Below are 24,524 nucleotides of genomic sequence, written 5' to 3'. Positions count from 1 at the left end.
AAGAAAAAAAAATAGAATTAGGTTAGATAATAACCTACTTTGATACATAGTTCGTCCTTAATTATTTTGGATATTTCAGTTTATAATAGCAAGTATCTGAAGATGCTCATTGTAAACATATGGACAAAAAAATAATCTAGATAATAGAGTTTCCTGAAACAATGTTTTTCTACTGATGAGGTGTAAGTTAACACGCATGTGCCTTTAAAATTGTTGCTGGTATGACTGTGGTGGGTGGAGAGCACAGGGCAGCTGGGAAGACTGCACAGATTTTAGAGGGAAAGCAAGGTGTTAATTGTCAGAGCTGATGAGGAGAGGCCTAGCAGCTGAGGAGTGGAGTCTTTTGGAAATTTGAGGAAGAAATGAGCAGATTATATGCAAGGGAGAGGAGGCAGTTGCCCTGCAGCTTTTCCTCTCAGCTGTGGGAGAAAAGGACAGACACCAGGAGGGGTGACATTTTCTAGAAGGGATTATGTTTGGTTCTTCTTGATTCTTTACTCATGGCTGTGAGTGGCCTGCTCATGTCCAAGGGCCACTGCCTTTAAAATTTAGGGAACTGAAATATAATGGAAACTTGCTTCGGGGAGAGAATTCTCCCATTTGAATTGTGTGAGCTGTGATCCAGGCCCAGAGGATGGGGTGTGATGTTGGGCGGCGTAGGTAGCCTGCTTCCTTGGCTATTAATGTGATTCTCAGCTTTGATAAATGGACCCTTTGTGATTTCCTTTCCACGGAGTGTCAGAAAACTTATTTTCAGTAGAAGTAGTCTTCCCAAGGTGGGGACCAGTAGAAAACTTACAAAAAGACACAACAATTGATTCAAAACTGTGATTCTCAGAATTATCTACTGGGCAGCAGGTGGGTACCACGAGACTGTGTGTCTATGGCACCGTATCCCAGAGATTGACACACTGTATACCACATTTGTGATGCTACATAAGGGCCACTTTAAATTTGGACTGTCTTCCAGTTTCTGGGCTTAAAAGCAACCTGACATTTATAGAAAATTTTCTAGTTTAATTCTCACAGTTACTCTAAGGAGAAGTTACAGTATCTTCCTTTTTTATGCCTAAGGAAAATGAGGCATAGAAGTTAGAATATTTATTTTAGGCCATACACCTAGAAGATTTGGGAGTCAGACTTGAAATCCATGTCTTCTGATTCTAAATCCTCTTTTTTTTTTTTTTTTGTACTTGACACCACTTATATTTCTCTCTACTTCATCCCAATTCTGTCCTGTCTTTCTTTGGGGGTGGGGTTTAGTGTTGAGCAGTGAGGGTGTTTTTGATTCTCTGCTGTAGACAGTTGAATCCATCGTACTTTACCTCCCTTATTGCTACCTGGAAGGCTCCTCTCCTGTTTCAGTCATTTCACTTCCGTTGTCTTTGACGCCCTCTTGCACTCCTCTTCCCCTGGTCACGCCCTGCTTCTCACAACCAGCCAAGCACACATTCCGATGTGGCGTATGTCCTTCGATGTGCAGGAGCCCTTGCAGAGTTGTCAGAGGTGTTTGTAAGTGTGTGTGGTTGATTTTCATACATGGTTCTGTGTTATAAAGCTCATTTCTCTTTTTGACGGTTCTCACCTAACACTGTATTTTTAAGTTGTATCTAATTTGGTATCAGTTCTTACTTCTGCATAGTATTCTGTAACATTCACCTACTATATTTTACTTTTCCATTCCCTAGTGTATACCTCCATGCCTTCAACGCCCATCACTACAGTGTTGCCTTCAACGTTTCCAAACATGTGTCTTTAAGATGAGTGATCAGATAGGGCTTAAACATACTTAAGTTCACTAATTACTGCCATATTTTTATTTTATTTTTTCCATAATGGCTCTACGAGTTTAAACATGCACCAGCTGTGTGTCAGATTTTCCCTTGTTCCAAATCACTGCAAAAACTTGATATTATTCTCCTTTCTCATTCTGCACCATTCTGATAGATATGAAGTAATAGGTTGTTGTTCTGATGTGTATTTCTGTGATTTCTAGGGAGTTTTAACCTCTCTCGCCCTCATTATACTATCCTTTGCCTTTTTATGGAAACTCATGCTCATTAACTCTTCTTGGACTGTTGACATTTCGTTCTAACTGGCGCCTCTGCCTCTCATTCCCCAGTGCCCCTTGCTCAGCACTACCAGATTCATCCCCCTAAACGTGTCACGTGGATCTTCTACCCCAGATCTCTTAATGGCTTTACATCCTCTGTGTATGAGGTCAGCTCTTCTTCTGTGAATCGCCCGCCCCCATCTGGCCTCACCACCACAGTGTGGTTGGTCCATGGTGTTTTCTTACTCGTGGCTCCTACAGCCCCCCGTGACCCCTGACACATGGTAGGGCCTCCTCACTGTGCATTACTCCACGTGGAACGCCCTCCCACATCTGTCCGGGATCCTCATTTTGTTTCTTAGTTTTCATTAAATTTTTTTTTGCGGTACACGGGCCTCTCACTGTTGTGGCCTCTCCCGTTGCGGGGCACAGGCTCCGGACGCACAGGCTCAGCAGCCACGGCTCACGGGCCCAGCCGCTCCATGGCATGTGGGATCTTCCCGGACCGGGGCACGAACCCATCCGTGTCCCCTGCATCGGCTGGTGGACTCTCAACCACTGCACCACCAGGGAAGCCCTTATTAAAATTTTGTTTGCACATAGCTTAAACAGTCAGATTGACCAACGCAGCTGGGTAAGAAGCAGCAGCAAGTCTTTGCTTGTTTTCTTCACCCTGTTTTTCTGTCCTCTGAGGAACCACTCTCTTTGTTTCCCTTAGTGTTAGCCCTTTCCTGCCGACTTGCCAGTGTGTAATACAGGATTGAGCCCTTTTCCTCTCCACACCCCCCTGCCCGCCCCCAGCAAACCCACAGCTTTGCTGTCTCTCCAGTGTAGTTGTGTCAGCTTTGGTTCAATCCATATTAAGTGTTTACGTAATTAAACCTTTGGAGACACTACTCAAAGCTGTGCCGTGCTCAGCGTTTACTCTTCCTTTCTTATACATTTTGTCTGATTTTTTGTTTGTTTAGCGAGTTTTGAATATTCTTATCGTTGCTCCAGTCCCCGAGTTGTCTGATTCTCCTCTCTGTGCGTTCAGATGCCTGGGGTGTTGTGTCAGGTCCTTCTTCTTGGGGCCCATAGTGCTGCCCTGCCTCGTGCACAGCTCTGGTCCTGGGGCCCCATAGCTGTCAGTTCTTTCGTCTCTCTTGAGCCCCCTATTCCCTTATCTCATGGTTCCTCCTCCTTTGTTTACCTCCTTCTTTGCTGTGCATCTCCTCCTTCCTGAGAAGGGTCCTTGTAGGAGATGTCAATTTTTGACATCCCACATACCTTTACTTTTATATTTCATTGACAGTGTGGGTCGGTCTGGAATTCAAGGTTGGACATGATTTGCCTTTGGGATTTTGAAGGCATTCCTCCACTCCAGCTTCTGTTTGGATGCCGTCATGATTCCCAGTACTTTGGTTGATGACCTTTCCTCCCTCCCACCCCCCGCCCCCCTTGCTTCTTCTCTCTCTCTCTCTCTGGAGTCTTGTAGAAGTGTCTTCCTGTTGCAAGTGTTCTGAATTTCTCAAAGATGTGCCTTTGTGTGATCGGTTTTCATCAGATTTTGCAGGTTCTGTCGTTTGCAGCTGGTTTTATAGTTCTGTCAACGTTTAAACCCTCGTTTTAGGGAAATTTCTTTTTTCAAATGCAGAAATCCCTTGTTATCCAAATTGATTCATTTGCTGAGTTCGGATAGCAAGCAACCAGAGCGGGCCGTGTCAGAGGATCCAGGAATAGTGTTTCCTCCAGAGAGCACTACCTCGGAATTTATTTTCATCGTCTCTTCAGTTCAGGCGGCAGGAGTGTGGGGAGCAGGACGGTTGTGTGTGTTGGATGCTGTCGTCATCCCCATTTTCTGTTTTCTCTGTAACTCGCATATTCCCACGTTGAACATCCTGGACTTCAATTCCAGTTTTCTTCAATTCCAGTTATTGTTTTGCTCCTCTTTTGTATTTTGTTCTGCTTTCTGAAAGAGCATGTCATCATCATCTTCCCATCCTTTTATTTCATTTTTTTACTGTCACTTTTTTTTTTTTTTTTTTGCAGTACGCGGGCCTCTCACTGCTGTGGCCTCTCCCGCTGCGGAGCACAGGCTCCGGTCGCGCAGGCTCAGCGGCCATGGCTCACGGGCCCAGCCGCTCCGCGGCACGCGGGATCTTCCCGGACCGGGGCATGAACCCGTGTCCCCTGCATCGGCAGGCGGACTCCCAACCACCGCGCCACCAGGGAAGCCCTCCTCTTGTTTTCTGAATGCATTTATAATCTCTGTAATCTCTGGTTGGAGTACTCAACAACTTCCTGTAAGCTCTGTACTGGAATGTGGGCTTCTCAGCAGAGTCACCTCCCTGGGCTACTACTTGTGGAGCCCCTGATGGCAGGAAATATCTGTAGGCTTGATTCTAGGACCAATTAGGTTCTCAGAGAAAGAGCTTCCAGACTCCTGCCTACAGGTATAGGCCAGGCAGCCATTTGCAACCTGACTGGGAAGAAAACTGGACATGACACCTCAGCAGTCTACTCCCCCTGTACTCTGTTCTCCGTATGATTCCCTCACTCACACGGTGTCCCTGGACTCCCAGTAGAAGCCCCATGTTTTCCTCTATCCCGAGAGTGAACCACTGGTCTTCTAGGATTGGGGAGGGAGGTCATCTGTGTTCAGTAAGGTAGGGCATCTGGAGATCTAAATAATTCTTAGAGGGATTCTCGGACAGATTCCCTTGATATAGCTAAAATTTACCCCCTTTTCTAGAGTCAAGTGGAGCCTCCCAGATCCTGGAAGGTTTTGTCGGGTAAGTGAGATTGCTTCTCAGTTTTCCTCACAATTGGCTTAGCTTCATTCAGCTTTCTAGGGTCTGCTAAATCATTTACCTTTCTTCCATCTGCTTTTTGCCTTTCCAGAAATTTTTTTTTTGCTGTGATTGACTCATCTCACATTCTATGCCAAAAGAAAAATCTATTACCTCTCATTTTATTTGAGTAGAGGAGAGAGTGAAAGTCAATGTGTATGATCCATCTGCTTTTTCTTAATCCAAAGGTCATATTCTTGGCCATTTTTGCTTCCCTTTCTGTCAATCCTGTATCCATATATGTTTTAGCAGATTTTTCTGTTGAGTTTCTTTTCTTTTTCTTTGTAGAATTTCTTTATATATTTTAGCTTTAATTCCTTATTGAACTTGTATCCTTATGTTAGCAACTTGGGCCACATGATAAAGCTCTACTCTCAAAATTTTGATTTTCTAAAATGTGAAGTTAGATATTCATATTGCTGGATTCTTAAGTGTGTGTCGTTGTTGTGTGGGATTCCCCAAATGTAAGTACTGCAGTGATTTAATGCCTTAAAATTTCTTGCTTTTAAATAGCAGTCATTGAAAGAACACCTATCACGTAGTATATGATTTGTATAAGTTGCCTTGGTTGGAAATTGTAGACACCCAGATTGGCAGGGGCTGATTGTTCCCAAATCTCTGTTCTTTCCTTCTTCTGCCACAATAGAATTTTTAGTTGTGTGCATGGCTCCCCAGAAGAAAGATGACTGACATTTTCTAGCCTCTAAATGTGGCCGAGTAAGTTCCAGCCAGTAAGAACTTACTGTAAGTGGCTGCTACGAACCCACCTGTAAAGTCACCTAGTGCGTTCCCTTTACCTCACATCTTCCTCCCTTCTTCCTTTCTGTGTGTCGGAATATGTTGTTTCTTTTGGAAAACAAACGGAAAGTATAATTTTAAAAACATGTTTTAAGACTACAGGTGTTGTAGCTTGTGAACAAACTAAATACTTCTATAAACTTTTTTTATGGCTTTATTGAGGTATGATACACACAAAAAACTGCATGTATTTAATGTATATAATTTGATGAGTTTGAACATCTGTGTATACTCATAATACCGTCATCATAATCAAGGTGGTAAACATATCCATCGCCTCCCAAGAGTTTGTGTCTCTTCACTTTTTTTTTTTAATGGTTAAGAACACTTAAAATGAGATGTACCCTCTTAACATATTTTCTTTTTTTTTTTTTTTTCTTTTTCTCTTTGGCTGTGTTGGGTCTTCGTTGCTGTGCGTGGGCTTTCTCTAGTTGCAGCAAGCAGGGGCTACTCTTTGTTGCGGTGTGCAGGCTTCTCATTGCGGTGGCTTCTCTTGTTGCGGAGCACAGGCTCTAGGCGCATGGGCTCAGTAGTTGTGGCATGTGGGCTCAGTAGTTGTGGCGCACGGGCTTAGTTGCTCCGTGGCATGTGGGATCTTCCCGGACCAGGGATTGAACCTGGGTCCCCTGCATTGGCAGGTGGATTTTTAACCACAGGGAAGTCACTTAACATATTTTTAAGTGCACAGCACGATGTTGTTAACTACAGGTACTGTGTTGCACATCAGATCTCTAACTTGCTCATCTTGTATTACTGTAACTTTATATCCATTGAACAATAACTCCCCTTCTATAAACTTTAAAAAAACTTAGCCTTGCGTAGAAGGTTAGTCAGGCATTTTTATTTTTTAAATTTATTTATTATTATTATTTTTTGCGGTACACGGGCCTCTCACTGTTGTGGCCTCTCCCGTTGCGGAGCACAGGCTCCGGACGCGCAGGCTCGGCAGCCATGGCTCACGGGCCCAGCCGCTCCGCGGCATGTGGGATCTTCCCGGACCGGGGCACGAACCCACATCCCCTGCATCGGCAGGTGGACTCTCAACCACTGCGCCACCAGGGAAGCCCCAGGCATTTTTAAAAATAAACTTTATTTTTGAAACACTTCAGATTTACAGAAAAAAATGTGTTGATAGTACAGAGAGTTCTCATATACCCATGCCCAGTTTCCCCTATTACAAACATTTTACGTTTCTGTGGTATGTTTATTACAATTAGTGAATCAATATGGATACATTATTGTAAGTTCATACCTGATTCCCATCTTTGCAGTTTTTATCCACTGTTCTTTTCCTGTTCTAGGATCCCATCCGGCACCCCACACTACATTTTGGGGTCATGCCTCTTTGACCTCTCGCAGCTGTGGCAGTTTGTCAGACGTTCCTTATATTTGATGACTTTGACAGTTTGCGGAGTACTGGTCAAATATTTTGTAGAGTGAGTCTCAATTGGTATTTGTCTGATGTCCTTCTCATGGTTAGTCTGGGGTTATACCTCTTTAACAGGAGGATCACAGAGCTAAAGTGTCATTGTCATGACATCAGATCAACAGTATATGCTGTCAGAATGATTTATCACTGTTGATGCTGACCTTGGTTACCTGGCTGAGATAGGGTTGGTCAGCTTTCTCCACTGCAAAGCTATCCTCTTTCTTTCTTTACTTACTGTTACTTCTTGGAAGGAAGTCGCCCTGTGTTCCCTACACTTGAAGAGTGGGGAGTTGTGTGCTTCCTCCTTGAGGGTGAAGTGTACACAAAGATTATTTGGACTACCTCAACTCATGAGATTTGTCTGTTGTCCCTTATTTATCTATCTATCTGTTTGTCTATTTTTATCTATCTATCTAAACACATATTAATATAGACTTATGGTTATTGTACACTTTTGGGTTATAATGTAATATTACTTAATTTTGTTACTCAGGTTGTTGTAGCGTTGGCATTGGGGACTCTTTTAGTTGGTCCTTGTATCCCTTTGACAAACCCCCTTATTGTGTTTTTGTGTGGTTTGTTTGTTTGTTTGTTTTAGCCATGCCGCACAGCTTATGGGACCTTCAGTTCCCTTACCAGGGATTGAACCCGGGCCCTCTGCAGTGAAAGCGTGGAGTCCTAACCACTGGACGGCCAGGGAATTCCCTGTTCTTTTTTTTTTTTTCTCTTGTCTTTTCTTCCCTTTACCCTTGCCTTTCTCTCTCCCTCCTCTTCTTCCTTACTTTCTGTCACTACAGATGCTACATACTCATTTTATATATCTCCTGCCTCAGTCCTAGAATCAGCCATTTCTCCAAGGAGACCTGGTTCCTGTTATTAGAGAATGATACTAGAAACCGAGATCTGGGTACACGGTGTGCTTGTTGCTGCCGGGCGTTTTTATTATCCCGTTTTACAGATGGAGAGTTGGAGATCCCAAATAAAAATGGTGGCAGTGGAAGAGGGTAGAAGTAGTTGTGGTCACACTGTGGGATAAGAGGCCTTGTTTCTGGGTAGTTTTTCTTCCATTCCTCTGCAGTTGGGAACTAATAGGTTTTTCTCTCTCACTGATGTTGTTGTGAGGTGGTTTATTTTCCTGGGCCCTCTCATGAGTCATTTATCTAAGGGCAAAGTGTAAGAGGGTTTTTATTAATGTTCTGACTGGAGGAGTTATTCATTTATTGACCACATCATTTTTTGGGTTTTTTTTTTTTTTTGTAGTTTGCCAAAAAGGCATAAAATGAAATATGATCTGCTCAAGAGTACTGTTTATTGTTTCTGACAATAAGACTAGAATCCTTACAGGATTATTGGGAAACATGGAACCCTTTAGGAGTGTTTAATGGATGTAATGCTCTCTCACTGCTTCTTTCAACCTAAGCAGCAGTTACTCTGAGGACTTGCCTAATGTATTATAACTAGATCCATAGCCCAATTTTTACATTTCAGTCTTTATTGAAAACATAAATATTATCTGGAGTAGAGAAATGCAAACCTTCCTCAAGGAACGCTTCCTTAGAGAAAAATTTAAGCCCACTTAGTCTGTCTTTGTACAGCACATACTACTTTTGTCCCTTTTCGTTAATTAATTAATCAGTGCTCTTAAGAAATGGGAGAGTGGTAGCTTTAACTGGTTGTCCTGGCCAAGGACCAAGATACTTCTGTAATCCGGATTTACTGTATTTTAGTAAAATATCAAGAAACACTGAAGCCATTATGGAAGTAGAGAGCATACACACAGTCATGCACACACAGAGGTTAATTTCCATTTTTCCATGAGACCTTCTCTGTGTCTTAGGAAGTTGGAGTGAGTTCTTTTGTCTCAGTTTCCTTACTGCTGTGTTAGCCCGGACAGAATGGCCCTCCATCAGACCACAGTGAATTATCTTGTCCATGTCCTCCTTCCACAGACCCATATTTAGTCCTCACTAAACATATTCTATTCATTCTGTTCTTTTGAAGCACGTGAATGCATTAATTTTTTTTTTTTTTTGCCGTACACGGGCCTCTCAGTGTTGTGGCTTCTCCCGTTGCGGAGCACAGGCTCCAGATGCGCAGGCTCAGCGGCCATGGCTCAGGGGCCCAGCTGCTCCGTGGCATGTGGGATCCTCCCGGACCAGGGCACGAACCCATGTCGCCTGCATCGGCAGGCGGACTCTCAACCACTGCGCCACCAGGGAAGCCCGAATGCATTAAGTTTTGATGTTTGAAATGGTTTAATTTGTCAAAGGATGAGGTTCTTAATTTTATTGTCCTTCCGGCCATTAAGGGACTAATTAGAAAAGCTTGAGCAATGCTAGACCCCCATTTCATGCAATCTTTCACGTTTACATAGTTAATGAAAAAATAATATTTCACGAAGGGAATCTCAGTTTAACCTTGTGGAGAGGCTCTTCAGTCAGTTAGTCGGACGTTGCTTATCATGCATGGAATCTTATTTACACCTTTCTTCTTCTTTTTTTTTTTTTTGTATTTGGATGATCTTGAGAAAGATCCTGATGAGTCTTTGCTGCTTTCTTGACACTCTGATTCCTATTTTACTCAGTTTCTCCCTACTTTGTTGTGTCTCTTGGGATATCTGGGTACTAGAAAGTCCCTGCCCATAGAGAGCATTGTGCTGTCTCGGTTTTAATTTGTGCCTCAGTTAATGCTTTTCTCATGTTCATTTAAGTGCTTTATGAGTTTCTGTTCTCTGAAGCATAGATCTTAACTGTTTGATTGAATGACATGTTGCAAATATTTAATGTTTCATATTTATGAGGTCCTTCTGAATTATTTTATTACCCTTTTGGACATACTTATCAGGTCTTACTTAATTGATGTAAAGACTTGGCAATCCATTAAGGCTTCTTCAGTCAATTCAAACTCAGGCTGTAACTAGGATTCCTGTAGCCCTAACTCCTGCAGTGTTCAACGTAGCTGAATCAAAACAGAGATCCTGTTCTGGGTTTGCTTCTTTTTTAGCAGTCGTTAGGACCCTCTGACCTTTTGATTTCATTGTTACAGTAAAAAGCATGGAATATTGCCTGGCCCTGGGAGATGCTACCAGGTCAGATCCATTTTCAGGATTGGGTCCTTATGCTGTTAATTGCACATGAGATCTTATCTATTAAGAATCAGCCAGTAGATAATCTCATTCTAAATATTTAAGTAAATTATTAATAAATCATATACATTCCAGAAAATAGTAGTAGCAAACACTTATATACTGTAGCACTTACTTAGCATATACATGTTTTATATGAAGGAGGTACTATGTCTTAATCTTTATTTTGCAGATGATGAAATTATGGCGCAGGTAATTTATATACTTTGAATGTATTCACACAGTAACAAGGCAAGATTGGACCAAGGCATTCTGACTCCAGAGACTGCTATAAAAGCTTGACTGTCCTGCCCTGAGGTCCACCCCTTCCTTGGGGATGGGGGCAGGTGGGGAGAGAGAGAAGGAGTGGGGGGAGAGAGAGAGAGAGGGTGTGTGTGTGTGTGTGTGTGTGTGTGTGTGTGTGTGTGTAATTCAGAGGCCTGCGGAATTTTATTGCCATATCTTTGATGTTGGATTCCTTTTTCATGAAGTTGAGCCGTGGGTGTTGGTGATTTTGATAATGAGTTTTAGGAAATCACAGTTCCTGAGATCACTGGAACTGCCGGAGTTCCTGCCTCCCCACTCATCAACATTTTAGCCCCATTTACACAATGCTTGCATTTGAGAAGAAGCCAGCATTTTAACATGAATGGTCAAGGTCAGTTCCATTTGATAAATATTTATCAGTCATCTCCTGTGCACTGTGTTCACAGGATACGTCCTTGCACTGGGTGGGACAAGGCAAGCCTTACCCTTACATAAAATAAGTCCATAATAAATACTCAGGCGAGTAACTGCATTGCAAGACATATGAATGGTACAAGGTATTCTGGGGGTTCAGAGATGGTAAAGAATTAGGACATAATTTCTTTGAGGAAGTGGCTTTCGAGCTAAGTTGTGAGATGGGATTTTTGTCAGAGATATTTGAGGTGGAGGGAACCAGGTGATCAGTGGTGCTCAGGAGGAAGGGTGTGCACGAGTAGTCGCGTGTGGTTGTTGGGTCACATGTGTACGAGGTGGGGGATAATTCTGTGGTTTGGGGTCATAATGTGAATTTTATTTAATGTGTATGAGGTGGGGGATAATTCTGTGGTTTGGGGTCATAATGTGAATTTTATTTAATGTGTACGAGGTGGGGGATAATTCTGTGGTTTGGGGTCATAATGTGAATTTTATTTAATGTGTACGAGGTGGGGGATAATTCTGTGGTTTGGGGTCATAATGTGAATTTTATTTAATGTGTACGAGGTGGGGAATAATTCTGTGGTTTGGGGTCATAATGTGAATATCATTTAATGGCACTCTGGATGATTGTTGTGGCAGTGAGAATGGAAGAGAAGGGATCAATTTGAGAGTCATTCTCAGGACCCATAGGACTTGACAACTATTAGAATGGAAAAGATCTGGGAGGAGGAAGTGGGGTTCAGGATGGTGTCAAGCTCTTAAGTCAAGCAGACTTGAGAGGGTGGATGGAGATCAGAAGAGCTGGTTTTCATTTTAGCCTGCTTGCCAAGGCAAGGATTATTTCGATATTCGGTATAAACATTTTTTGACCACCTCAGCTGTTGAAAACCTGCGTCATACGACCTAATATTGTTTAAAGGGAGAGGGGACAGGTCCCTAAAGGCGTTGTGGAGAAAATACCTCTTAATAACAACAGCTTTGTTATGTAGCACATTCACTGTTTCTGAATGAGGTATTCTAAGAGTCTCTTGTTCAATCTTAAGTGGCTTGAAAATAAGGGAGAGAAGCTGTAGGCATCCTGACGTTGGCACTGAGTTTATAGTACTGGAGTCCACTTCATTCCTGAGACTGTTCTTGGCCTGATGGAGGCTCCAGAGGTCTAGAGGTCTCTGGAATCCTGTGTCCCAGTCTAGGACTGTGGGTGTTCAGTGCAGCCACTTGGAGCATCAGTTTTTTCTCAGGAGTGGTGGGCGGTCTGCACGCACAGCCCTGGGTCTCATGCACAGGCTGCGGAAAGCATACCTTTCTCTCTTCCTTGTAGATGCTCTCCATGATGGCACGAATCCTGTCTGCTTTGGATGGCTGTTGCATTTTGGCACTTGGCTCCATGCCGGATACATGGTAGAAAAATACAAGTGAGGAGATGATGAGTGGTTCCCATAGTCTGTGGCAGATTAAGTTTTCAAACGTGGTATTCTGATGGCTCTTTATTAGGGAAAGTGTGAACTAAGGAGCCTATATGTCTGATTTACCATTTATGTATTTCAGTATGTGATACCTGTAGTTGAATTATTTCAACCAGAATATCTGTTTAACACTATACTCAATTTTTGACATTCATGAGTTTTTTTCCTGCCTGCAATTGTCCTGCTTTTTACTGGCCCACTATACTTTTTTTTTTTTTTTTGCTGTTTGCGGGCCTCTCACTGTTGTGGCCTCTCCCGTTGCGGAGCACAGGCTCCTGACACGCAGGCTCAGCGGCCATGGCTCACGGGCCCAGCCGCTCCGTGGCATGTGGGATCTTCCCAGACCGGGGCACGAACCCGTGTCCCCTGCATCGGCAGGCGGACTCTCAACCACTGAGCCACCAGGGAAGCCCCTAGCGCACTATACTTATGAATATATTTTTGATCAGCTTATAAGGGTCCACAAAACAAAGATAAATAAACCTTTCTGGATTATTATTGGGGTTGCATTGAATTGATGTGACATGTTTTTGGAGAGAAATGACATCTTCAAAATAAAAAAAATATTTTCAGTCTCATAACTAGATATGTTTAATCATTTATTTAGGTCTATTTAATGTCTTGTGATAATTTTTTTTAGATAAGAAGTATTTTATTTAATGGAAACAGTAAAAATTCTGTAACATGGTCTTATTAATTTTGCCTGCATATCATTTTTCTAGTTTTATTGAGATATAATTGACATACATCACTGTGTAAGTTTGTGTACAGCATAATGGTTTAACTTTACATATATTGTGAAATGATTATTGCTGTAAGTTTAGTTAGCATCCATCAACTCATGGATACAATAGAAAGAAATAGCAAAAAAAAAAGAGAGAGAAGAAGAAAGTTTTTTTCCTTGTGATGAGAACTCTTAGGGTTTGGTCTCCTGAGTTTTGTTTTTTGTTTTTTTTAATAAATTTATTTATTTTATTTATTTTTTATTTTTGCGTTGCGTCTTCGTTGCTGTGTGCTGGCTTTCTCTAGTTGCGGTGAGTGGGGGCTACTCTTCGTTGCAGTGCGTGGGCTTCTATTGCAGTGGCTTCTCTTGTTGTGGAGCACGGGCTCTAGGCACGCGGGTTCAGTAGTTGTGGCGCGCGGGCTCTAGAGCTCAGGCTCAGTAGTTGTAGTGCACGGGCTTAGCTGCTCCGCGGCATGTGGGATCTTCCCAGACCAGGGCTCAAACCCGTGTCCCCTGCATTGGCAGGCGGATTCTTAACCACTGCGCCGCCAGGGAAGCCCCCTGAGTTTGGTTTTTGAACCAGCCGTACTGCGTACTTTACACAGTGACTGTAATACACTGTTTTATATTGATTTTTTGGACGATAGGTCATGTGTGAAAGTTTCAGGGCAATGCAGGTGGTACTGTGTGTAAGTCCGGAGTTTTGTGTAGTCAGCATTGCCACCTTTGCTTTTGCCCTCTTGAGTCCAGTGATCATTCAAGCTGAGGCTAGAGAGATTGGTAGAATTTCCATCTTTCTCTTAATTGCGTTCAGTTTTTGAAAGCTAATATTGGTCCTTTATTATTTTCTCCTATTTCCAAAAGTAAGATTTTTTTGTAGTAAATCTTTAATAAGGCTAAAGCACAATAGTGGCATTATTTCTTTGTTTAAAAATTTTTTACAGAATTATGTTTTCTTGTGTAGCAGTTTCCAGATATAATATTAGAAGTATGAGGGAACCCAAGGATTTGATTAGGCCAGCTTGTGAGAGGGACTGATAAAGTTAAGATACTGACATATTGTTAATGGAAAATCAGAATCAGGGAGGAAGTACCTCTTAAATAAAACATCATATTGATTTAAAGTGAAATTGTTTGCTTTTACAAAACTTTTCCAGGAAAGCACATAACACGCAAAGTGAATCCGTAGCTGTGTTTTAAAGAATAGCAACTTCTATTCCAAGTTAATATTCTTTCTTTATCACCCTTCAGTTTTACAAGTTTTAAGCTAAGCTGTAAATTTAACTTGAATAATTTTAACATTTCCAAAGACATATCTCAGAAAGCAATTTAAAGGAAACATTGACATTTTGAAGTCAAACACAACTCCCTTTCTTATGAAAGCAGTCAGCTTATTTTAACTGAACATTTATTTGCTCTTAAGACAAAAATACCTTTAGCAGAAACTTTTTTCCAGGATTGAGATTTTTTAATGATGTGAACCTTACATTAATATGACCATTTAATTCTGGTCGTACATAGTCATTTATTTTGTGAATGGAGTGGTGATTGGCAAATACATTTGCTTTCATGTAAAGCTTGACTATGACATGTACCAACTGCAGACCCTTATGTGACCTCTGTGCGTAGAGTACCGTTGTACCTTCTCTTCCCTCCATACGTTGCTTTCCTGTTGGATGACCAGGCTGTGAGTTTCTCAAGATCAAAGGTGATATCATTTCTGTGTCTGTAGCCCCAGCATGTGCAACAGTGCCAGGCAATAGTATGTGCTTAATAAATGTGGATTGAATGATTATGACTAAAAGTATGTCTGTATGTATAGCGAACAGTGTTTGCTACTGACAGGTTTTCTTTCTGAAAAATTTGTTTTTAAATAATTACAGGTTCCTAGGAATTCTCCCGGGTCTTGTACAAAGCAGATCTTGTATCCCTTTACCCAGTTTCCCTCGGTGGTAACGTTTTGCCTGACTGTAGTGCAAAATCAAAACCAAGACATCGGTCCAATCTGCAACGCTTGTTCAGATTTCACTAGTTTTACATGCAGTCATTTGTGTGTGCTTGCGTGTATAGTTCTGTGCAGTTTTGTCACATGTGCAGATTTATTTAACTGCTACCACAGGCAGAAGGCTTCCTTGTGCTACCCTTTTATTGTTCACCTCCCTACCCCCATGCAACGGGTTCTTAATAGTGCTGACTCTGCTTTGCATTCACTTATGCATTAACCGTGGCACGTAAAAGAATTACGTTTCTGTTCAAGAAAAGGGAGCAGCAGTGATAGCATTCGTGATTGTTCCCCAGTCCGTAGGTCATCTCTCACACACGAACAGTTTACATCTTTCCTATTTTAAAGAAACATTACCTTAAAGTTGGCTTCCCCAAAGTTAGGAATCATCAACATTACCATCATGGGAGTCTACTTCCATTTGTTGGAATTTAGAGACCGCATGGTATATTCATTATCCAGAAAATGCGTGAGGTTGCAAAACATAAATCGAATGCTAAAAATCGGGATCCACAGTGTTAATGAGTTAGACATTGACAAGTGAATCTTAGGAAATGATCTTGAGCCCGAAAACCTGATGCAATCTCATGTGCCCTGAATGGGTGTGTCCAGTGGGTTTTAGTTGATGTGACCACGGATTCCTTGTGCGTGATGGAGGCCGTAAGGATGGATGCATGCAGTAGGCTTAGTGTGTCTAAACGTGTGACTTTATGTGTTGAAAGGGAATCTGTCCCTTGGGGTGAATATAGCAGGCTGGGTCGCAGATATGACCACCTATGTTTATATAAGTACGGAGGAAACTTTTGGTGTAGAAGGGAAAAAACAGATGCTTGTGGACGTTTTCCTTTAGGAAGTCGTTTGAAATTTTGAAAATGAATCTCTTTTACTCTCATGTCCTAAAGATACTATTGTATCTCGTGTCTGGGGATGAGAGAGAAGGCAGTGTCTCTCCTCCTTCCCTCGCCTACTTATTCTCTCACACTTCATTATGCTGGAAGGCAAAGCGGTGGAAGTGGCTTGGGAGTTTCATCCCTGGGAGTGAAAGGACCCTCCCCTGCTGACTCTGCTTCTTGCCTTTCTTCCTTCTCCAGCCTCTCCCTGGAGCACCTGCTGGGCCAGGAGCTATTGGGAAAGACCTGTTTAGTAAAGAAAAGCCTCCAGGTGACACTCCCCAGATCTGGGATCAGAAAAGTACTGCCACCTACTCAGGGTGAAAAACCTGCAACCTGTCTTGGGCCCACTGAGCCCCTGCTGGGCGTGGAATGTGGGTTTGTACGTGCGCTCTGAACAGATCTGGGAGTCTGCAGGTGGGCGTGGGGATACCACGTTTGGGTTAGTGTTTGGCTAAGCCTTTAAAAATAGCTTGTTTTTCATTTTTTTGGAATATAACCTCCCTGTTCCAGTTTATTAACCAACAATTTTAAATTCTTACACTAGGTGCTGTGGGAAGTTTAAAAAAAAAGGCTTTATCTTTGAGGAGCTAACAATCTCTTCAGAGGATTTATCTACTAGTGGGAGAAAAAGAGATTTACCAGGAATGCAAAATAATAGGCCACGGACTATTTTAAGTTCTGAGAGAATACATTGTTAACCTGATGGAAGTGGTCTGGGTGCAATCTGTGAAGACTTAGAGAAGGGGCTTTTCCAGACAGTTCACAAGGAGTGGATGCCTGCTGGGCATTGAAGAAGGGGGCCCTCGGCTAATATGTGCCCTGGTGTGGAGGTGAGCAGGTGTCCTGGGTTCAGGTCCTGCCACTTGCTGGACTTGTTAATTCAAGTTGAGTTCCTTCGCTGACTATAAAATCCCTCCTGTCGACTGAAAAAAAAAAAAAAAAAAAAGCACAACCTAAAAGACTTGTATTTTATTTGGTGGACAAAACTGAGGACTTGAGCCCCGGAGACAGCATCTCAGAGAACTCTGAGGGACCGCTCCCAAGAGGCAAGGAGGGAGCCGGGTGTATAGGAGTTTTTGCAGCAGAGACCAGAGAGTCGGAACATCAAAAGATAACTGTTAATTAAAGAAAACCAGACATCTCAGGTTAAAGAATTTAGCATTTTTCTATATATGGGAAGATGCAGGAGTCTGGGCTCACTGAAGTCATTCCTTTGCTATGCACCTCAGCTGTGTGTCGCCAGTATCCTGTACTTTCTCATCCTGAGTCCCCTGAGGGTGCATCCTCAGGGGTGCCTGTAGCATTTGACTGCTAGGCGGGCGGGCATCCTGTTTCTATCCTGAGTTCTCTCAAGACTCACTGTTGGGGACACTGTATGTGATGGCTTGATGGCTGCAACATCCTTTGTTTATTGATTCGGCAGGCAGTATTTTTCATTCATACTGTCCTGAAGTTGTGAATACTAAATAATGTTTACCAAAAAAGCTCTGTAAACTGCACAACCCTACACGGGTTTGAATTCTTGTTCTTTGATTATCAGTCTTAGAAATCAAAGGTTATTTATTTATTTATTATTATTATTTTTTGTGGTACGCGGGCCTCTCACTGTTGTGGCCTCTCCGGTTGCGGAGCACAGGCTCCGGACGTGCAGGCCCAGCGGCCATGGCTCATGGGCCCAGCCGCTCCGCGGCATGTGGGATCTTCCTGGACTGGGGCACGAACCCGTGTCCCATGCATCGGCAAGCGGACTCTCAACCACTGCGCCACCAGGAAAGCCCTTTATTTCTTTTGTCTGCGCTTTAAAACTGCAGAGCATTGGAAAGTACACTGGTATTTACCTGTACTTAAAAGCATGAAATGGTACTGAAATAACCCAATTCAGCAGATCACTTTAGGATGAAATATGTTTTCCCCTTTCAACCTGTCAGGAATGAATTTTTAGAATGATTATACTCCTCTCCAGCTTTTCTAAATATGTGTGAGGGAAAGATGGATTACTTCCGAAGAAGGACTGTGGAAAGACAGCTTTGTTTGGCTTCAATCTGACTTTACATTTTTCCTAGAAAAACAAATGCCAACAAACAAGACAAAAAACTGTATGGAACTAAAGCTAAAGGAACTTGCCTTCCTCCCTCGAGGACCTGTTTATATGCCAGCTACTGCAGTGGGGATCAAAAATCCTCATCATTTCTGCCATGATTCAAGTAATCAAATTAATAAAAATAAATGTATCATTTCCAACCGAGATCTACTGTAGGATAGAGGGAAAAATCCCTGAGTGCTTTATAACAGGCACCTGTGAGGCCGTTCTCCCTGAGGAAGTAATTTGAGTACAGATGTGAAGTAAGCTGTGGGATCAACAAGCCTGGAAAGCAGAACAGAGGTATATGGATGGAGATAAAAATTAATTGCTAAAAATATGAAGCCACCGTGTATGACTTGCCTTTTTATAATATTCTGCTCTGGAAGCTTAGATAAAGCCGCTTCTATATCATCTTTAATACAGTGGTTTGGCTAAGCATTATGCTTTGTCCAACCTGAGATATTTTCAGAAATAATTCTCTAAGATTTCAAATACATCTTCCTAATACTTTGCTTCATAAAACTGAATCAGAGTAACGTATAAAAGGTACTAAAGTAAGATTTAGATGAATACTTTTATAAATCTGTATGGGTGAAGAATTGCTAAAGGATGACACTGAATCCAGAAATCATAAATTGGAAATAGATGGGTATATTTGACTAAAAAAACTAAACACATCTTTATAATAAAAATTTGGTGAATTGAAATGACAGATTATAATGTGGAAGAAAACTATCTGAAATATATATAGCAGTGAAAATTCATATATATATATATATATATATATATATATATTTTGTGTGTGGTATGTGGGCCTCTCACTGCCGTGGCCTCTCCCGTTGCGGAGCACAGGCTCCAGACGCGCAGGCTCAGTGACCATGGCTCACGGGCCCAGCCGCTCTGCAGCATGTGGGATCTTCCCAGACTGGGGCATGAACCCGTGTCCCCTGCATCGGCAGGCGGACTCTCAACCACTGCGCCACCAGGGAAGCCCGAAAATTCATATTTTTAAGGGAAGAAATCTCTTAACCAGAATAAGGCAATTGCCCTAGTATAAAGATGGGAAAAGATTTGAACAGGGATTTTACAGAAGAAGACATACACGTGACCAGTGAACTGATGAATTCATGTTTAGTCTCATCGATAGTCCAAGAAGTTCAAATTAAAACCATTTTTTTCTGCTGTCAGATTGGGTAAGATGAAAATAGATGACCACACCGGGATTTCCCTGGTGGTTGGTCCAGTGGCTTAGACTCCATGCCCCCAGTGCAGGGGTCCTGGGTTTGATCCCTGGTCAGGGCACTAGATCCCACGTGCTGCAACTAAGAGTTCGCATGCTGCAACTAAGACCTGGCGCAGCCAAACAAATAAATAAATAAATATTAAAAAAAGAAAGAAAGAAAAGAAAAGAAAAAGATAGCCTTACCAAACGCTGGGGAGGATGTGGTAAATACTCATGCATGTACATTGATGAAGCATGTGTAAATGTGTACTTTTCTGTGGAAATATGTATAAACATTGAAAATGTGAGTACCCTTTGGGCCAGAAATTTTACTTCTAGAAATTTATTCCAAAAATGTGATTATGAATATGTGCAAAGATCTGGCTACAATCATGCTCACCAGAGTATCGTTATCATTAAAAATTATGAAGCAATCAAAATGTCAAATAGAGATAGTTAAACAAATATGGTACATTGATAGAAGAAACACTAAGCTGCTGTTAAAAACAACATATTTTTGAATTTATTGATAGGGAAATTTGTCAGTGAAGTGTTGTCAACTGAAGGAAGCAGATTACAAAATGACATTTATGTCAAGGATATAGAGTAATGTTGAAAATGTGCTATATGTTAGATCCTTTGCTAAGTGCTTTACATTGATTATCTCCCTTAATAACCACAACATTCCTCCTACTAAATATTATTGGCCCCATTTTACAGATTAACAAACAGAAGCATCAGGAAGATAAATAGCTCAAGGTTGCAGCAGTAGGAGGTATAGAGCCAGGATTTAATGAGTAGTTTCTGGAATTAAACTTTTGTGTGTGTGCGTGTGCATATATGAAAGGGCACAGCAAATATGGTAACAATGCTTCCTGTTTGTTACTAGTATGTCAAGTGATTTAAATTTTCTTATTTGTACCTTTAGGCATTCTCTGAGGATTTTAGAATATGCACATTGTACTTTTCTCATCAGAAAAAGCAAAGCTATTTTTATTTTTTGATGTTTGTATTATAAGTAGCAGTTTTTAGATTTTTAGAAGTAGGTACACTAGCTCTAATTTGTATACAGTGTGTGTCAACTTTTACTTTAAGAGGAAGAGTTGAAGAAATCTATGAATGATGAGCATATATAATTGGCATTTTTCATAACACCCATGGGACATTGCATATTAGGAAATTAGTAAATGATGTTTTCTGTGGTACTTTTTAGGGTAGACACAACAAAAATTGAGTTTTATAGAATAAAAACAATTGAACATTGGACACATTTATCAGTTTAAAATTTTAGGTACTATTTTGAAAAATCAAAAAAGGAAAGAGTTCATATAAAGGTAATTTTATTTTTATCAACAAGCCTTTAAGTATTTACTGAATATGGAGAATTTCCAGGAATAAAGAAGAAGTGTAAGATGCAGAATTAACAATCTAGTTATAGACACAAAACGTCAGAAACAGATAATCTGTATGTATTTAAAACAGTATGTTATTAGGTGGTAAATGATAAACTTCAGGTGAAAATACAGAAATAAAACTGAGTCATAAGGGTAGGGTTGTGTATGAGTATATACTTGTATATAAAGTACTATACAAGTATGCTTATAAAGTGTAAGATGGATAGGGTTGGATAATACTCACGTGTAATAGGGAAGGTACATGGAGAAAGTAAGGATTGGGTTGACAGTGAACACTGGATGGGTGGCAGGTAGCCCGAGCAAGTGGTCGAAGCCAGAGTGAGCAGGATGGGAGCAGGCGTTTAGTTCAGTAAAGGTTGGCAGGAGGTGGGAAGTAAAGTAAGGCGAGGGCAGATTATAGAGATTCCAGTGTGAAGCATTTATGTAGAAAGTTTGACAGATTAAAAAAAAAAAATTCGAGGGGCTTCCCTGGTGGCACGGTGGTCGAGAGTCCGCCTGCCGATGCGGGGGACATGGGTTCGTGCCCCGGTCCGGGAAGATCCCACATGCTGCGGAGCGGCTGGGCCTGTGAGCCATGGCTGCTGAGCCTGCGCGTCCGGAGCCTGTGCTCCGCAAGGGGAGAGGCCACAACAGTGAGAGGCCCGCGTACCGAAAAAAAAAAAAAAATTCGAGGCTGTCTACAGGCTTAATTATAATAGTTTTCCAAAAGTTTCTCTTCAGTTCGATAGATTTATTAAAGGAAGGTCCTTTAATCAAGAAGAGTCCATGCCTGGGACTTCCCTTGTGGCTCAGTGGTTGAGAATCTGCCTGGCCAGTGCAGGGGACACGGGTTCGAGCCCTGGTCCAGCAAGATCCCACATGCCGTGGAGCAACTAAGCCCGTGCGCCACAAGGACTGAGCCTGTGCTCTGGAGCCTGCAAGCCTCAACTACTGAGCCCGCATGCCGCAACTACTGAAGCCTGTGCACCTAGAGCCCGTGCTCCACAACAGGAAAAGCCACCGCAATGAGGAGCCCATGCACCGCAACGAAGAGTAGTCCCTGCTCGCCGCAACTAGAGAAAGCCCGCGCACAACAATGAAGACCCAATGCAGCCATAAATAGATAGATAGATAGATAGATAGAGAGAGAGAGAGAGAGAGAGAGAGAGAGAGAGAGAGAGAGAGAGAGAGAAGAGTCCATGCCTAACAGATTTGGAAGTTCCTGTTATACACCACAGGGTTTTATTTTCAGTTTTCAAACTGTGCTTTTATGCTATATTAACATCCCATGGATATTACGTGAGAAGTAGTGTAGCTGATCAGTCTGATTGGAGCTCTTGTAAGTAGCATTCTTAATTAAGAAACTCTGGTTGGATGGGGCTTTACACATCATTTAGTTTGACTTCTCACCTCAGTAAAGAGATTTCTTCTATGATAGTCCCCAGAGGGGATTATTTCTAGCTATTTGTTTAAAATGAATAGAAAGAGGAAGATGAAGACGTGTTTGATGCTTAGGCCAAAATTTGAAGTAGCTTGTTTTATCTGTTGAAACATATTTATAACTGAAGAAAAATTTAAAAGCACACACCACATGTTTCTTTTTAGAAGATTTATACTTGGAAAGGATCATGTAGAATACTAAATTACCAGTTAAGTAATTTAATCTTTGAAATGCTTTAAAAAAAAAATTAATTAATTAATTATATTTAGTTTTTGGCTGCTTTGGGTCTTTGTTGCTGCACGTGGGCTTTCTCTGGTTGTGGCGAGCGGGGGCTACTCTTCGTTGTGGTGCCCTCGATTCTCATTGTGGTGGCTTGTTGTGGAGCAGGGGCTCTAGGCATGTGGGCTTCAGTAGTTGTGGCATGCAGGCTCAGTAGTTGTGGCGTGCAGGCTCAGTAGCTGTGGCGCACGGGCTTAGTTGCTCCGCAGCATGTGGGATCTTCCCGGACAGGCAGATTCTTAACCACTGCACCACCAGGGAAGTCCCTGAAATGCTTTTTTAAAAACCATTTAATCTTTCATTGCAACGTGAAAGAGCATCTTTAAATCTCTTAAATTAATCTGGCAAGTTGAATATTGTTTTTTGTCAGTGACTTCATAAATATTTTAGCTTTCTCAAGTAACGAATAAAATGTCACTTGATCTTTTGGTGTGACTATAATGTATTAAGTATATCATGTTTATATTCTATAGATATTAACTATTTTATTTTATTGTCTTACAGTGTACTCTTTGTAATACTGGACAGGTAGCGAATTAAGGGTGTATACAAAAAGTATTCACTTCCGGTTTGATAAAAGATCAATTTCTTTGTTAGTAATAATTTAAATCAAGTTGATTGTATTTATTAATAAATTAACAAATGCTTGTGTGCCTCACACAAATACTAGCTTATTACCAGTAACACATACATCCTCTAAGTAAAAAAGAGACCTATGATGATGGTTTTTCATAAACCTAGAATTAAGATTAATCCAGTTCTTTGTTCCTGAGATACACCCCATTATTCCAGTTCTTTGTACCTGAGATACACCCCATCAAACTAAGTTGTATACTCTCCTTGATATTCAGTATACAGTGTATTGTAGGTATAGCTGGTCATTAAGAACAAAGTAGAAGACACCTCTTTATTTGTTGAATGTAAATTTTATGTACCAAGCCATTCAAACAAAAGAAACTACAGGAATTGATTTTAAATCAAAGATAATATCATATACAATAGCATTGCTAGACTGATTGAATAAATAAGGAGAATTAGGGCTTCCCTGGTGGCACAGTGGTTGAGAGTCCGCCTGCTGATGCAGGAGACACGGGTTCGTGCCCCGGTCCAGGAGGATCCCGCATGCCGCGGAGCGGCTGGGCCTGTGAGCCATGGCCGCTGAGCCTGCGCGTCTGGAGCCTGTGCTCCGCAACGGGAGAGGCCACAACAGTGAGAGGCCCGCGTACCGCACAAAAAAAAAAAAAAAAAAAGGAGAATTAGTTAAGAAAGACATTATGGAGAAAGGGAACAAGAATTTGAAAGAGCATAAATATGGGCATTAGTGGACCAAGGCAGGTTTACATACAGAAGGAATGGTGAATTGTTGGAGTCTGTGAACCCATCAAGACTTGGACTGTTTACCTACTCTTTACATTTCCAGGATACAGCATAGTGCTTTGTACATATTGGTGCTCAGTTCTTTTCTTCTTCTTCTTCTCCGTCATCTCCTCCTCCTCTACTTCCTCCTCCTCCTCCTTCTTATTAAATACAGTGCCTTTCAGCTATCAAAAAGGGTAGAAAGTAGATTTTAACAACTTACAGTATAATTTGGCAGTTCCGAATTCAGTTTGCAATTGGAGAGCTGGAAGTTGACTCCTGCCTTAATTACTTGCTCCCATTTGTGATGTTGAGCAAGTTACAAGTTACCTTCAAGTTACAGTTTCCTCAACTGTAAAGTGGTAAAGAGTACCTAACCACAAGTTCCTAAGTTGTGATTTTAGTGAGATAAATCTTGCAAGCCTTTAGCACTGTGTTAGCTTAAATGTTAACCTTAAATAAAAGAGATGTGGGATGAGGCAGAATGCTACTTTCGTGGTTTGCATTAACATATAAATGTATTCTTTATGGCCTGCCGTAAGCTTCTAAGACATGATGCTTACTGGCTTGACTATTATCTGTAGAATATAATTATTTTCTTTTTAAATTATGTTGGTTGGATGTGGGCCAGAAATAGGGAGGGTGTGGGCAGTGAGCAAATGATGGCCAGGTTTTGCTGTGGAACAGTGGAGCTGTTCAAACTTTTTGTCCCTTCCCCATGTAGGTATTTAAAAATTGTGTTAAG

The 24,524-nt window shown here is 41.6% G+C and overlaps 1 protein-coding gene across 3 annotated transcripts in view; it reads left to right on the top strand.

Annotated features, from left to right (window-relative positions):
• Positions 1-24,524, top strand: part of KLF12 (KLF transcription factor 12) — a 461,550-nt gene that overhangs the window by 77,428 nt on the left and 359,598 nt on the right. The window contains exon 2 of one of the 3 annotated variants that reach the window (XM_082601896.1): positions 4,788-4,827. The exons of the other annotated variants lie outside the window; for them this stretch is intronic. The gene's annotated coding sequence lies outside the window, so the exon portion shown is untranslated. The remainder of the gene's footprint in view (positions 1-4,787; positions 4,828-24,524) is intronic. 3 annotated transcript variants of the gene reach the window in all.

Source organism: Mesoplodon mirus (genome assembly GCF_964341445.2).
Source record: "Mesoplodon mirus genome assembly, chromosome: 17".
NCBI classification, from domain to species: Eukaryota; Metazoa; Chordata; class Mammalia; order Artiodactyla; family Ziphiidae; genus Mesoplodon; species Mesoplodon mirus.
Note: the sequence above shows the minus strand (reverse complement) of the source record. Positions and strands in the feature narration are given on the sequence as shown.